General features: G+C 35.1%; 1 pseudogene; it reads left to right on the forward strand.

The window, feature by feature from the left end:
• LOC149558225 (uncharacterized) overlaps positions 1–10633 on the forward strand; it is a 30528-nt pseudogene extending 19895 nt beyond the window's left edge.
• Positions 10634–13978: the final 3345 nt, after the last annotated feature.

Here is a 13978-nt window from a genome sequence, read left to right on the forward strand (position 1 = left end):
TAAGAGATAGTTATTTTTCCCATGAGAGCACTAATTTTCTTAATTTTTTTAAGCTAAACTAGACTATGAAATCTTTGGAACCATCAAATTTAAAATGTTTTGAAAATAACAAGCATTCACTACCTAGATGATCAAAAAATTTAAGCGCTCTTATGGAAAACTTCCAGAATTCTATCACTTCTAATGTTTCTATTATAGTAACCTTTTGGTTCCTTTCTATTTCTCCATAACATAACTTTTTGTTCCTTTTTTTCATGCGAGCCATTCCTATTTTATTCTTGTAAAAGCTCTTTTTTTTTTGCATTTCAAAAATTCCCCTCTACGCTCTTCCTTTGTGCTTATAATTGCAAGCACACTACTAAAATTAAAAGCCCTTGTAAATATGTGATCCTTGATCCTTGAAAGTAGATGATGAATAAGCTAGAAAGGCAAACTGCATGTATTGTGTGTTGAGGAAAAGTGGTGCAAAATTTTCCAATTTTATGTTTGTTCCTACATCTAACATGAAATAAAAAATATGGATTGGATATGGTATAAATACCCCGCCACCATTAAACATCACATACTAAAGAAATCATTAGGCTTGAAAAGTAGGTCAACTTTGACTATTTAACACTTTTAGCTTGAGAATCAAACCTTAATCTATGATACTTATGTCATCTGCAAATACCGTGATCAATTCATTTCTATTTTTCATGGGATTTCAATAAGAAGAAAAGGCTGAAAATTTCTTGAAAACATAATCCAATCTATAAAGAACCTTTTCTCAATAGTTCAAATTTATTCTATGTTTTAATTAAAAGTTCATTTGTTTGAGGAGGGGATTTTTACACATAAGGAATCTTAATTTGAATCAAGAGCTATTGAATATGTGTCATTACGTTCTCATCTATATTCCTCAAATACATATTTTATGAAGTTTTTAAATAAATATAATATACAACATGTTTAGTAAAAATGACAGGGAAATGGCTAAAATCGAAGATAAGAGGTCACCTTACAACATCAAATAAAGCTACAATAACAAGCCATGACACTCTAAAGTAGAACCAACTATCACTTTAAAAAATAATCAAAAACCTTTGCCAATGTATTTAAACCAAGACATTTAATACCACTATCACTATAGAAATTAACTATACAATTTGTTCTTCAATGAAACAAGAACTTTGTAAAACTAGTACATCTAAGATCCATTGTTTGTTGATAGTAGAATTAATATCCATAATTATCTTTAATTAAAAAATACTAAAAAAAAAGAGTTTAACTTAGGAGTAGGACAAAAAAATAGGAAAACTATTATCCATCAGACCATAATAGAAAAATATTTGGATCTATTTATAACCTCTTAGATCCTAAAGAGACATGTGAGATCGTTTCTTCAATCCTCCACCTCTTCATTCATGGGGTTGGATTCCTTTTTTCAAATCATGCCTATACCTTATTTTCCCATTAACCACTCCAAGAATTGAATTTTGCATCAGACCATCATCTATAGAGAGACAATGATGCTGAAATAGTTCAATATAATTATACGAGGAGAAATATTTTCTTAAGTAGTGGCCCTATTTTGAAGATATTTAATATATAGCCCATTAAATTTTTTTCAATTTTTCATGCATTTGGGTTATGAGTTCCTCATATCCTTAACTTTTCTATAGGAATATGGGAGGTATTTTCCAAGTCCCTCATACCCTAAAATTACTTGGGTTCACCATAATCTCTACAGAATTTCCCTTCTCCATGTCTTCAACATCCTCGTCCATTATCTCATAGTCCTCATCCTTAGTACTTTTAGTTTCCTTATTTCCCTCCAGTGAAAAGTCCTAGTTTGTGACCATCACAATTTTACTTTCTAAATTTATGTTTTACTTCCATTTTGTTTCATAATCTAGTAGATCATCTTTTCCTCGAACTATTTTCCTCTTTCTATTTATTACAGGTTTCACCTCTCTTACCATCCTTATATTATCTTGCATCCCTTGAATCTTCCTTATTAATCTCATTAAAATCCTTCACTTTGGGATTTGTTTTTCCTTACATTAATGAAGTTTTTTTTTAGTTGGGCTTTTGATTTCACTAGCATAGTATCCAATAGAGTTTTCTAAAAGGAAAAAACATTTGAGGTTTTCTCTTTAACAAGGGTTTTACTAGACTTAACCTCTTTTCTAATATTAGGGCCAAACTTAATATTCTCCTAGAAAGGATCACTAATCAAAAGTTCACTTTAATGATTTTAACAAGGATTCTATGACAATTGATAAGTAATGCACCTATATGTATAGAAGGAGAGTGGCTATAAATGTACTGGTAAATAAAAAACATTGGCCCTTGATGGAGAACAAGATTATTACCTTTCTCAATAGTATTTCTCAGTGTTTAAAAAAAAGCAAAAAAAAGGGGGGGCATTTTTCCTTTTTCCATGTTTGATATGATTTAGGATAGGTAAGTGGTAACCATGAAAGATAGTGAAGTATCCCTCTAAAGTGAAGTATTTTACAACAAAAAGGAAAATAAAAGAAAAGTGGATAGGGAAAAAGAGAGAGAATGCCCATTGTTGGAGGAGACAACCTTTGACTTTTCTTCTTTCTCAAGAAACTTCTTCAAATATTTTTATAGTTACCATTTCCCTTTCTTTCCACCTTCTCTAATTTTCACTCCAAACCTTCTATTTCCACTATCAATTTAGGAGTAACCTAAAAATTGAAACTACCAATGGAGAGATGCCCTTACTGCTAAGAGTTGATGAATTTCATCAACAACATACTATCGAAAGATCTCACAGCGTAGATGTAATTCAAAAGACCCACTTTCTAAAATAATTCCAATAAGTTTAAATTTTGGGTTGTTTCCTAACACTGCTTTTGTTCTACATTTTAAATAGGCTTCCCTATTATCCTAACATTCTTGAAGCCCAACTGGGAGACACTGTGTGACATAAAATGAATTGTTTTCTTAGTAAGAATACTAAGTCCTTGAAAATGGTCCTTATCATAGTCAGAGATAAGATTTATGAAGGTGATGTTGTAGGACATTTAAAATTCCATCACATATAATAAAATTTAATGATTAACCTTATATAAAGATGCTCCTTGAAAATAAATTTACTCTTGATATAATTTTTTGCAATGCCTAGCCTATTAAGAGTAGATCATGATAAAACATGTCCGTGTATCACATTATTAGTCAAGTGTACAAAAGACAATAAAAATATTTTTCTGTTTGTATAAGTCTCACTTTCCAACTTGCTAGTTTTCTTTGAAAACTTTCAATTGGGCCACTCTAGTAGTTACGAAGACAAAATTTCATAGGGAAGGGAAGATCAAGATAATAATTTAGTGTGGAATCAATATTGTAACCAAGGATTCTTGAGATCTCATTTTGGGTAACATAGTAAGTATTGAAAAAATATAACTTACTCTTTTCAAAATTGATAAATTAACTTCTTAAAAAAGTATAGTTGTTCAAAATTTCCTTCCACATTTTTTCTTAAGAGATACACACCAAACAAGACAATATACAACTATAAGTATTGTATATTTTAAGTGTAAAAATAAGTTTGCTTGAGATTTTTAGACCTCCTGCAATGTAATTTTGTCTTCTATACAGGAGAGGTTCATTTTTTTTTGCTTCTGTTTTTGTTTATAGATTAGGATGTGTAAACTATCGAGCGCAATATTTTAACACACAAATAAATCTTTTATTGCGCGTGGACTATATTTTGCATCTCAGTGTATAGTCGTCCTCAATACATTTACTGACTTGCACACTTAACAAACAAAGGAATATCTGTATAGAAATAACAGCCCGTAAAATAGATTGCGAACTAAACTTGAACTTTAAGATTCTTATATTATGAATTTAGGAAAATCATCAGTATGCATACGATGCATCACGTAGTCAGATTAACTTAGGACATCCAAACTAAGAATTGAGCATTGATAGGTAATAATCACACATTACACCCACATTCTTAAGGGATTTGGATATCCTCAATACTCCCTCGCTAGCCGTTTTTAGTGTTAAAAAGTAAACTGCCCCATTCAAGTAGGTTGACTTGCTCTCCTTACTCTATATTATACAAACCCCCAATTTGAAACATTTTTCAATTTGATGGTAACATTGTTAATTATGAATGGTCAATATTGTTTGTAATCATCTCCACATATATAAGTTTAGTTTTTTCCTTTTCCCTTCTATAAATTCGAAAAACTGGTCATTTTATAACCCGATAAACTGGCTCTATCTCTGTAATTAGTGCTCCTTATATTGAGTGGCAGCTAGTAAGGTGTAATATATGGAAGGCGATTTGCAGGTACGAAGAACGATTGACAAAGAGAGTTGTGAAAGATGTGTTGAATACCTTGAAGATTACTCCCCTGGATGTCCCTCTCCATCTTGTGGGACTCGAAACACATATCTCTGACCTACTCAAAAGATTACATCTGAATTCATGCAGGCACACCACAGTGAAACTGGGAGTCGGCGGTCTCGGCGGCATCGGGTAAACCACCTTGGTCAAAGTTGTTTACAATAGAATTTATGCAATGTTTCACGCTCATTTCTTTGCACAAAATTACGACCCTTGAGGAATTGCAACGAGCAATTCTAAGAAGACTAGTAAATTACCGTGGTGAAGTTTCAAGTGTTGCCGAGGGGAAAGTTCTGATGAGAAATCTATTACGAGGATCTCGTGCCCTTGTCATATTGGACAATGTGAATGATATGAGCCACTTGGATGCAGTCAACGGCAATTGGTTCGGGCCTGGTAGTCGACTCATCATTACATCCCGAGATCGACACATCCTCAATCTTGCTAAGCTTGATTCAGTTCCTCAAATGAGTGGGCTACGGAAAAGTGAAGCGCTTCAATTATTTTGTTGGCATGCATTCTCGAGGTCCTTCCCCAAAGCCAACTACAAAAACCTTTCTACAAGAATTGCAAGAGCCTGTCGGGATCATCCTCTTTCTTTACAAGTCGTTGGAGCGCATTTGTTTGATAAGAAGGAGCCCAACGACATCCAATGTTGGGAAGAAGCTCTTTGTAACATTGTGGAAAATCAAGAAATATCCAGAGTCCTCCGAATCAGTTATGATGGACTTAGCCAGGTTGAGAAGGAAATGTTTCTGGATATAGCTTATTGCTTTGCTGGTGAGAGGAAAACTGACGCTGTTACTTTCTGGGATGTTTTATATCCAGGCAGAGTTCAAACAGCCCTCAAGAATTTTTCGTTGAAAATGCTCATAAGCTACAGTGGACCTCAAGATCTTCTCAATATTCATGACCTGTGAAAAATCAAACTATTGCAGTCACTGATTATTAATCTCCTATCACAAATGATTATTAAACTGCTGAAAATAAATTCTCAGCTAATATCGAAAAATAACACAACTGCAACTTCACTTAAAATATGGAAAGAAATGCGCAACAGAATCAACACAATATTTTCGGACAAATTGTCCCTGGAAAAACCCCTAAGGGAAAACCAGTTCTACAGATGAGAAATTATATTAAACTTCAGCAAATCAAGAGATACAAAATTTCTTGCCTCACACTGGTAGAACTCCGACAACCTCCTAATTTCTCCCGCTGATATTTCTCACTGCTATCCTTGCGCTAACACTGCGCCCTTGCTAACACTGCAAGACTGTTTGCTAACACTGCAAACTGCTTCACAAAAGCTTCTCCCTTTGCCCTTGCTAACACTGCAAGACTGTTTGTTAACACTGCAAATAGCTTCACTAAAGCTTCATCGCCTTTGCCCTTGTTAATACTGCAAGACTGTTTGCTAACACTGCAAACTGCTTCACCAAAGCTTCCTTGCTAATACTGCAAGACTATTTGCTAACACTGCAAACTGCTTCTCCAAAAGCTTCCTGCCTTCTGTATCCTCCAAATGCCCCCTAGACCCCTTTTTATACTACTCTCGTTGGTAAACCAATGACCGAGATTAAATCAAACCAACGGCTGAGATTAAGACAACTCAACAGCCAATAATAGAATTGGTTGCAAGGTGTCCAAAAGGGAATCTCTAAAATTAGTAAATAATAACCATTTACTAATTTTTGGCAAGTGGACAAACAGCTGTCCAAACCACCCATAAATACAACCACTATTCATAGATAAGGACGAACAGCTGTCCAAGCTACCCATAAATAGTGCTGCTATTTTCGGGTCAGAAATAACAGCTGTCCAACTAACAATAATTAACACTCCCTCTTAGCGAGGACGCTGTTCTGCATGAAACCCATCTTATCTCTGAAGAAGATAAATTTGGCCTTTCCCAAAGCCTTCGTCAGAATGTCTGCTACCTGCTCATCTGTAGGTATGTATTGTAGTCGAACAACTTTCTTCAATCTGCACACGTGGGTCTCTTTGCTGTGTGCTACAAAGCCTTCTGGTTGTTCTATGTATACCTCCTCCTTCAACTCACCATTGAGGAATGCTGTCTTGACATCCATTTGATGGATCTGCCATCCCATCTGTGCTGCAAGTGAGATTACAGCTCGTATAGAAGTATACCTAGCAACTGGAGCAAATGTCTCCTCATAGTCTATTCCCTCCTTCTGAGAGAACCCCTTTGCCAAAAACCTAGCCTTGTATTTCTCGATGCTACCATCTGCACGTGCTTTATCTTATAAATCCAGCGTGATCCAACTACAGCCCTATCTGTTGGTCTAGGTACTACCTCCCACACATCATTCTGCATTATTGAAGAATATTCCTCAACCATAGCATCTCGCCATACCTGATGTTCTGCAGCTTCCTAATAGCTAGAAGGCTCACTATCTACCAACTGACTAACATAGTCATTGAACTTGGCTGGTTGTCTTCGCTGTCTAGTACTCTTCCTAGGAGCTCCCACAAACTCCTGAGTATCCCTTTGTGTACAATCTCTGATGAAGTGATATCTGATATCTATATGTTTAGACCTATCATGAAACACTGGATTTTCAGACAACTTGATGCAACTCTGATTGTCACAATGTATCATAGTAGTCTCAACCTTCTGACCAAACAAGGCTACTAACAACTTCCAAAGCCATATAGCTTCACATGTCGCCATGCTAGCTACTATGTATTCTTTGCTTTCCCTTTACCCGCTAGGGCAACGTTCTCTTGTTCCACCTCATTTTTCTGACTCTTGTTGGCCCCATTGACAAGACTTAGTCTAAACTCCTCTTGAGTGAAATCAGTCCATAGTCGATCCCAACTCGGTAAAGTATCTCGTCCACTGACAACTTGAACAAAGACACTCCATTGTTTAGTAAACCCATTTAGGGCTATTCTCACTAGCTCATCATCACTAGGGCTATCTCCAACAGTTCCTAACTCATCCTTGACAAGTCTGAGCCTGGTGAGGTAACTTGTGACGTCTTCTCCCTGATTCATCCGAGTATTCTTTAGCTTCTCTCTGAGAATCAACTTCCTGTTAGTGGTAGCATTCTGGTACAGATTTAGAATGGCGTCCCACATCTTCTTTGCTATATCTAGCTTCGAGATGTGTGGAACAATATGATCCTTGACACCATCAAGGATAATCCTCCTCGCTTTGGCATCGTCCTTCCTATATGCTGCAAGCTGTGTTGCATCCGTTGGTACAGGTACACCACTGGTAGCATAATCCTTGATACCATTCTCTTCCAACAATAAAGAAATTCTGGCCTTCCAGACACCAAAATTTGAGGCACCATCCAATCTATCCTGATCTCTCAAACCAGCTGAAGCCATCTCAAGGGTTTAAAGCAATACTAAATCTAAAGAGATCAAAATTTCTTTCCTAGGGCAAAACTCTTCTACCCTTAACAATGCTCTGATACCATGTGAAAAATCAAACTATTGCAGTCACTGATTATTAATCTCCTATCACAAATGATTATTAAACTGCTGAAAATAAATTCCCAGCTAATATCAAAAAATAACACAACTGCAACTTCACTTAAAATACGGAAAGAAATGCACAATAGAATCAACACAATATTTTCGGACAAATTGTCCCTGGAAAAACCCCTAAGGGAAAACTAGTTCTATAGATGAGAAATTATATTAAACTTCAGCAAATCAAGAGATACAAAATTCCTTGCCTCACACTGGCAGAACTCCGACAACCTCCTAATTTCTCCCGCTGATATTTCTCACTGCTATCCCTGCGCTAACACTGCGCCCTTGCTAACACTGCAAGACTATTTGCTAACACTGCAAACTGCTTCACAAAAGCTTCTCCCTTTGCCCTTGCTAACACTGCAAGACTGTTTGCTAACACTGCAAACAGCTTCACCAAAGCTTCATCGCCTTTGCCCTTATTAATACTGCAAGACTGTTTGCTAACACTGCAAACTGCTTCACCAAAGCTTCCTTGCTAATACTGCAAGACTGTTTGCTAACACTGCAAACTGCTTCTCCAAAAGCTTCCTGCCTTCTGTATCCTCCAAATGCCCCCTAGACCCCTTTTTATACTACTCTCGTTGGTAAACCAACGACCGAAATTAAATCAAACCAACGGCTGAGATTAAGACAACTCAACAGCCAATAATAGAATTGGTTGCAAGGTGTCCAAAAGGGAATCTCTAAAATTAGTAAATAATAACCATTTACTAATTTTTGGCAAGTGGACAAACAGCTGTCCAAACCACCCATAAATACAACCGCTATTCATAGATAAGGACGAACAGCTGTCCAAGCTACCCATAAATAGTGCTGCTATTTCCGAGTCAGAAATAACAGCTGTCCAACTAACAATAATTAACATGACCTTGTACGAGGAATGGGTAGAGGAATTCAAGAACTGGCTGATAATAATAGCAGACTATTCCTGCCAGCGGGAGCTGCACATAGAATTTTGAATAGGGACAAAGCAGAGAAAGTGAAAATGCTTGTTTAAGCAGAGGAGAATGTAAGAAATCCCGTTAGCGTCCACGCAATGCCTTGCCTACGCTACCTAGCTCTGCAAAATACAAAAGTAGTTGGCAACATTGGAAACATTGCTCCAAGTTTGTTATGGATAAAAATCAAGAACTGTGAATTTGTCAGTAGTAGGCGTACATGGTTAAAACCAAATACATTCCAACTGGATAGCAGTTGTTCCCAAGTAGGGATTTTAAGTGTAGAGCAGTGTGCAAGCCTTACAAGTATCCCCAAAACAGTTGACGGTTTGGTGAACCTCCGATGCATTCATCTGCGGGATTGTGTGGCTCTCACAACACTTCCAAACACACTTGGTTACTTGCCACAACTTAAGGAGTTGTGTTTTTACGGTTGTACCAATTTAAGAGGCCTTCCTAACTCTGTGGGTAACTTGAAGCAACTTAAAATGCTGAAGTTGATAGACTGCACAAAGATGAGGAATCTTCCCAGTAGTGTGGGAAATTCAGGTCAGCTGGAAGTGCTCAACTTTGAGAGGATGTTCAGGGCAAAGGAATCTTCCCAACACAATAGGCGACTTGGCACAACTCCAACATTTGTTTATACGTGGTTTTTCCGGTTTACAGAGTCTTCATCACCCATTAGACAAGTTACAAAATCTTAGGAGATTCCGTTTCTCAACTCCTGCACACCCAGAGAGCTTTCACGATTGGGTTTCCAAGTTAGCCCAGCGTAGAGAGTTAAACAGGTAAAAAAGGACACTACTAAAGAACTTTGAAAGAAGATATATTTCTATTGATTTGTTTGAAATTTTCTCTCATGATAACGTACTGATTAAAATGATATTTGAACTTGCAGAAGCGTCGGCTTAGGAAGCTTGGTGAAGAAGAAGTTGAATGCCTACTTTGTGTACTTTGAATGTCTAAGTTGAATGTCTACTTTGTCTACTTTGAATGGTTAAGTTGAATGAAAGGGAGATATTGATGGGTGATAAGTACAAATAGCTACGCACGGGGTCACTTCTGTGAGAAATAATAAATTTCAAAATCATTCACAACCCTAAACCTAAAAAACTTCAAACTGGAAAACTTTAAACATTAAACTTGCAGCTCTAATGGCTGCATACTACAATGCCTGGAGCAATCACTGCTTCAACAAGTCGAATCAAACAACAAAATACGAACTTACAGAATGACACAAAGAAAGCACGTGCAACTGTAGTCACGGAATAAGCTTCCTCTGTCTCTGCAACAACTAGATCTGCTGATCACTTCCTTTCCACTTTTTCTCTGCAACTTCTCTGCTCTGCTGAACTCTCTCTGTCTCTCTGTATCTTTGAATCTATGAATGAATGACAAAACATTCCTTTTTGTCTTTGGCAAAAATATTTTCCCCCTCATTTGCAAATTCAAAAATCTCACCAACCAAAATAAATGTTTATGACTGTTGACAGGTCGCCAGGGATGGTAGGTGGGCGTTTGGCTCCAGGGAGAAACGACCTTCTACAATTAATATTCCAACAACTTCGTATATGCAGAGACAACGAGGACAGCGCAAGTAGTGACATTAGAGAGGCATTTGGTATAAAGAGACAACGAGGACATCGCAAGGAGTGACATTAGAGAGGAATTTGGTAGCAGTGACATTCTTGTTCCAGTGTTTTCGAAGAACTTTGTGAATTCAATTGTTTGAATGTGAAACTACGTAGCCATGAACCACTCGAACAGCCTTCTTATTCTTCTAGTCCTTCGTACTATTATAAATATTTGAAAAAAATGAGAAAGTTGAACTATCAAAGTTTATAAGACTTAAAAAGAGTTTTCCCTTGTTTCCTTCGACAATTATATAACAGGGAACTAATTTATTAATGAATTCGTATAATCAAAAAATCTTAAATTCTAAAATTTGGATACAAAATTTGTTGTTTTATTTTTGGACTTTTATTTTTATCGAAAATGGACGAGGTCATTGAAAGTTAAGATTAATAAGTTTTAATTTTAAATTTATTTGTAATCATTAACTTTAATTTTATAATTCACTACTGATAATTTTGTTCAGATTTAAGTATTACTTTTAACTAAAAATTAATAAAATAAAAAATCATGACAAGAATGCATTAATTGTATTTATCAATTGTTTTCAATAGGTACATTATTATTGTATTTTTCTTCTCAGTTCATAAGAGTGATTATACTAACAATCTCATGGAAGCTCAGGCTATTTTATATGCTGTGGAACAATGTTGCTTGCGGGGATGGCATAAGATTATCTGTGAGTCTAATTCCCAGGTGGTGGTGAACATGCTTTCTTCGCAAGAGCTTGAGGATGTTAGTTGGCAGCTAGCCACTGTTGTTAAGCAGATTCTTTTCTTCTCTTCCTCTTTTCAGTTCATTAGGTTCACGTCTATTCCTCGTGAATGGAATAGAACTGCTGATTGTTTAGCCAAATGGGCATCTAGTCATGACCCAGGTTGGAATATTAGGGATAGGAGGCAACTGTCCTTTGAGATGGTGCAAGAATTTGATGATCTTGTTGCTCAGGATCAAGCTCCTTGTTGAGCTCTCCTTGTTGTATTCCTTTCTGTCTTAATAAATTTTTACCCCTCTTTTTGCTAATAGGTACATTATTCTGCCCTTTAACATGAAATACTCTTCTTTCCACCAATTTTCAAACATGTATGCGTGTTTGAATATGAAGTTACATGTATCTAAACAATGTGAACTCAAATTTGTAATTACATATAAATCTATTGATGAGGTAGAGTTAGATGTTGTAATTTTTTGTATGTCCATATTTGTATGATAGAGAAGTTATCTTTTTATAAACAGCAAAACAAGTATCGTTTGGTTAAAGATATGATTGATTATATTGCAAGAGCCTGTTGATTGAATATCGATTTGTCTTTTATTACCACATAACAAATGAAGAGACTTGTAAATGCTAGAAATTTTGTACTCATGATTATAAAAGATAACGAATATGATAAATCAAGTGCTTTCAAAATATATGATCCTAAACATAAAGATGAATTAATTAGATTATGTCTAATTATGATGGGTTATTTCAGGAACCTAAAAGATTACCTCCTAAGAGAGGGAGAGAGAGATATAAAATGAGATTCAATTGCAATAATATGCCCCTCTTCCTCACATTCGTATATACATGTTATAAGGTATTGATAATGAAGAAATAAGAAGCAAGTGCAAGAGTTTCTTGACAAAGGTGGCATTCAACCAAGTATTTCTCCATGCAGACCATGTTTTATGCTAGTACCAAAAAGAGATATCCAATGGATAATGTATGTGGATTTCTATGCATTGAAAAAGATCACAATGAAGAATGGTTATCCTCTTCCTCATATTGATGATTTGTTAGATCAATTAAGGGATGCAATCTACATCACTAATATACATTTAAGAAGTGGTTATATCATCAAATTAGAATTTCTCAAGGTTATATTTGGGAAACTACTTTTAAAAATAAAAAGTTTTGTTTGAATAGATAATTATGCATTTTGTAATTTGTAATCCTCCTGCCCCATTCATGCAAGTTATGAATGGTATATTTAAGTCACTAGTTGATGATTTTGTAATAGTCCACTTAGATGATTTTGTATTTTAGGTAAAATTTGCGAAGATCGTGTAATACATGTTGGGAAAGTCTTAAACATATTTACATAGGAAAAATTGTGTCTAAAAATACCCATGTTTGAACTTGGAAAAATATATTTCATATATTTAGGCTATATTATAGGGATGATTAATTGAAAATTGATCCATCTAGATTTAAATCCATCACTAAATGGCCTAATCTTAATAATGATAGAGAAGTTTGGAGCTTTCTTGGAGAAGGTCAATATTAGAAAAATTTCATTGCTAACTTTTCATTTATTGCATCTCCTTTATATGCTTTGAGAAGTACTAAGCACATGTTTAAGTGGGAAAACATAGAACAAAAATCATTTGAAACTATGAAATAGAAGATCAATACTGCCCTAATTTTGGCATTACTAGATTTATAACAACCATATCAAATCAAAATTAATGCTATCATCTACACATTGGAAGAAGAGTTAATACAAAGAAGGAAATTGATTTTTAACAATTCTTATACTTTCAATGGTAGATTTAGAAACAATCCATCTTATGAAAAATAATTTTATGATTTGGTTAAGAGTATGAAGCAGTTGAAATATTATTTTGATGGGAAAAGATAAAATCATATATATAGATCATCGAACTTTCTAATATTTCAATTACAAACCAAGCTACAATATTAGTGATACTTTTGACAGATGGGAGTGTTATGGAAATTCCATTTGGACATCAGGTATAAGAAAGTTACACATAATAAAGTTGCTGATATGTTATCCACGCCTTAATATAATGCATCAATAATTATACAAAATAGGTTTTTAGCTAATGGAATTTAGAGATGAATATTTCAAGGATGTATATGAAACACTCATCCGTGGTAGACAAGTAGAAGTGTTAGATTATCATGTTCATGATGAAACATTTTGTCATATTTGTATGTTATGTACTATAGTGGATAAAAGAGTAGATGTAATTAAAGAATCATCTACTTCTCTAATTCTAGCAATTTTGGTATCCAAATATGTAAGTGATAATATATTTGTTCTACTAGTGAGCCTAGAAATAGAAAACAAGAAAATTAGGTTTGCACCTACCACTTCTAGTACCTTCTTATATGTGGAAAAGTATATATATATGTGTGTGTGTGTGTGTGTGTGTGTGGATTTTTATGGGTTTTACCAATGCCTGACAAAGGATAGGACTATTTCTACAGAGTAGAGGATAGATTTAGCAAAATGTTTTTCTTGGTGCCTTGTACAAAGTATATCACAAGAGAAAATATTAAAAATATATTCTTTAAGAATTTTTGGATTCACTATGTCTTGTCCACATCCATGATGTCTTATGTATATTCTTGATTCATTAGGTTTTTGGTCAACTCTATGGAGATTAATTGACACCAAGCTTCAAAAAAAGTACTACTCATCCACAACTTGAAGGATAAGGAAAACTAGTCAATAGAACAGTAGTACATCTTCTCTAAGGATATTATACCAACCATCATAAGCTTACATATGAA

This window comes from Cupressus sempervirens, chromosome 5 (genome assembly GCF_028749045.1).
Source record: "Cupressus sempervirens isolate cs-2001-9-10 chromosome 5, ASM2874904v1, whole genome shotgun sequence".
In the NCBI taxonomy this organism is placed as follows: domain Eukaryota; kingdom Viridiplantae; phylum Streptophyta; class Pinopsida; order Cupressales; family Cupressaceae; genus Cupressus; species Cupressus sempervirens.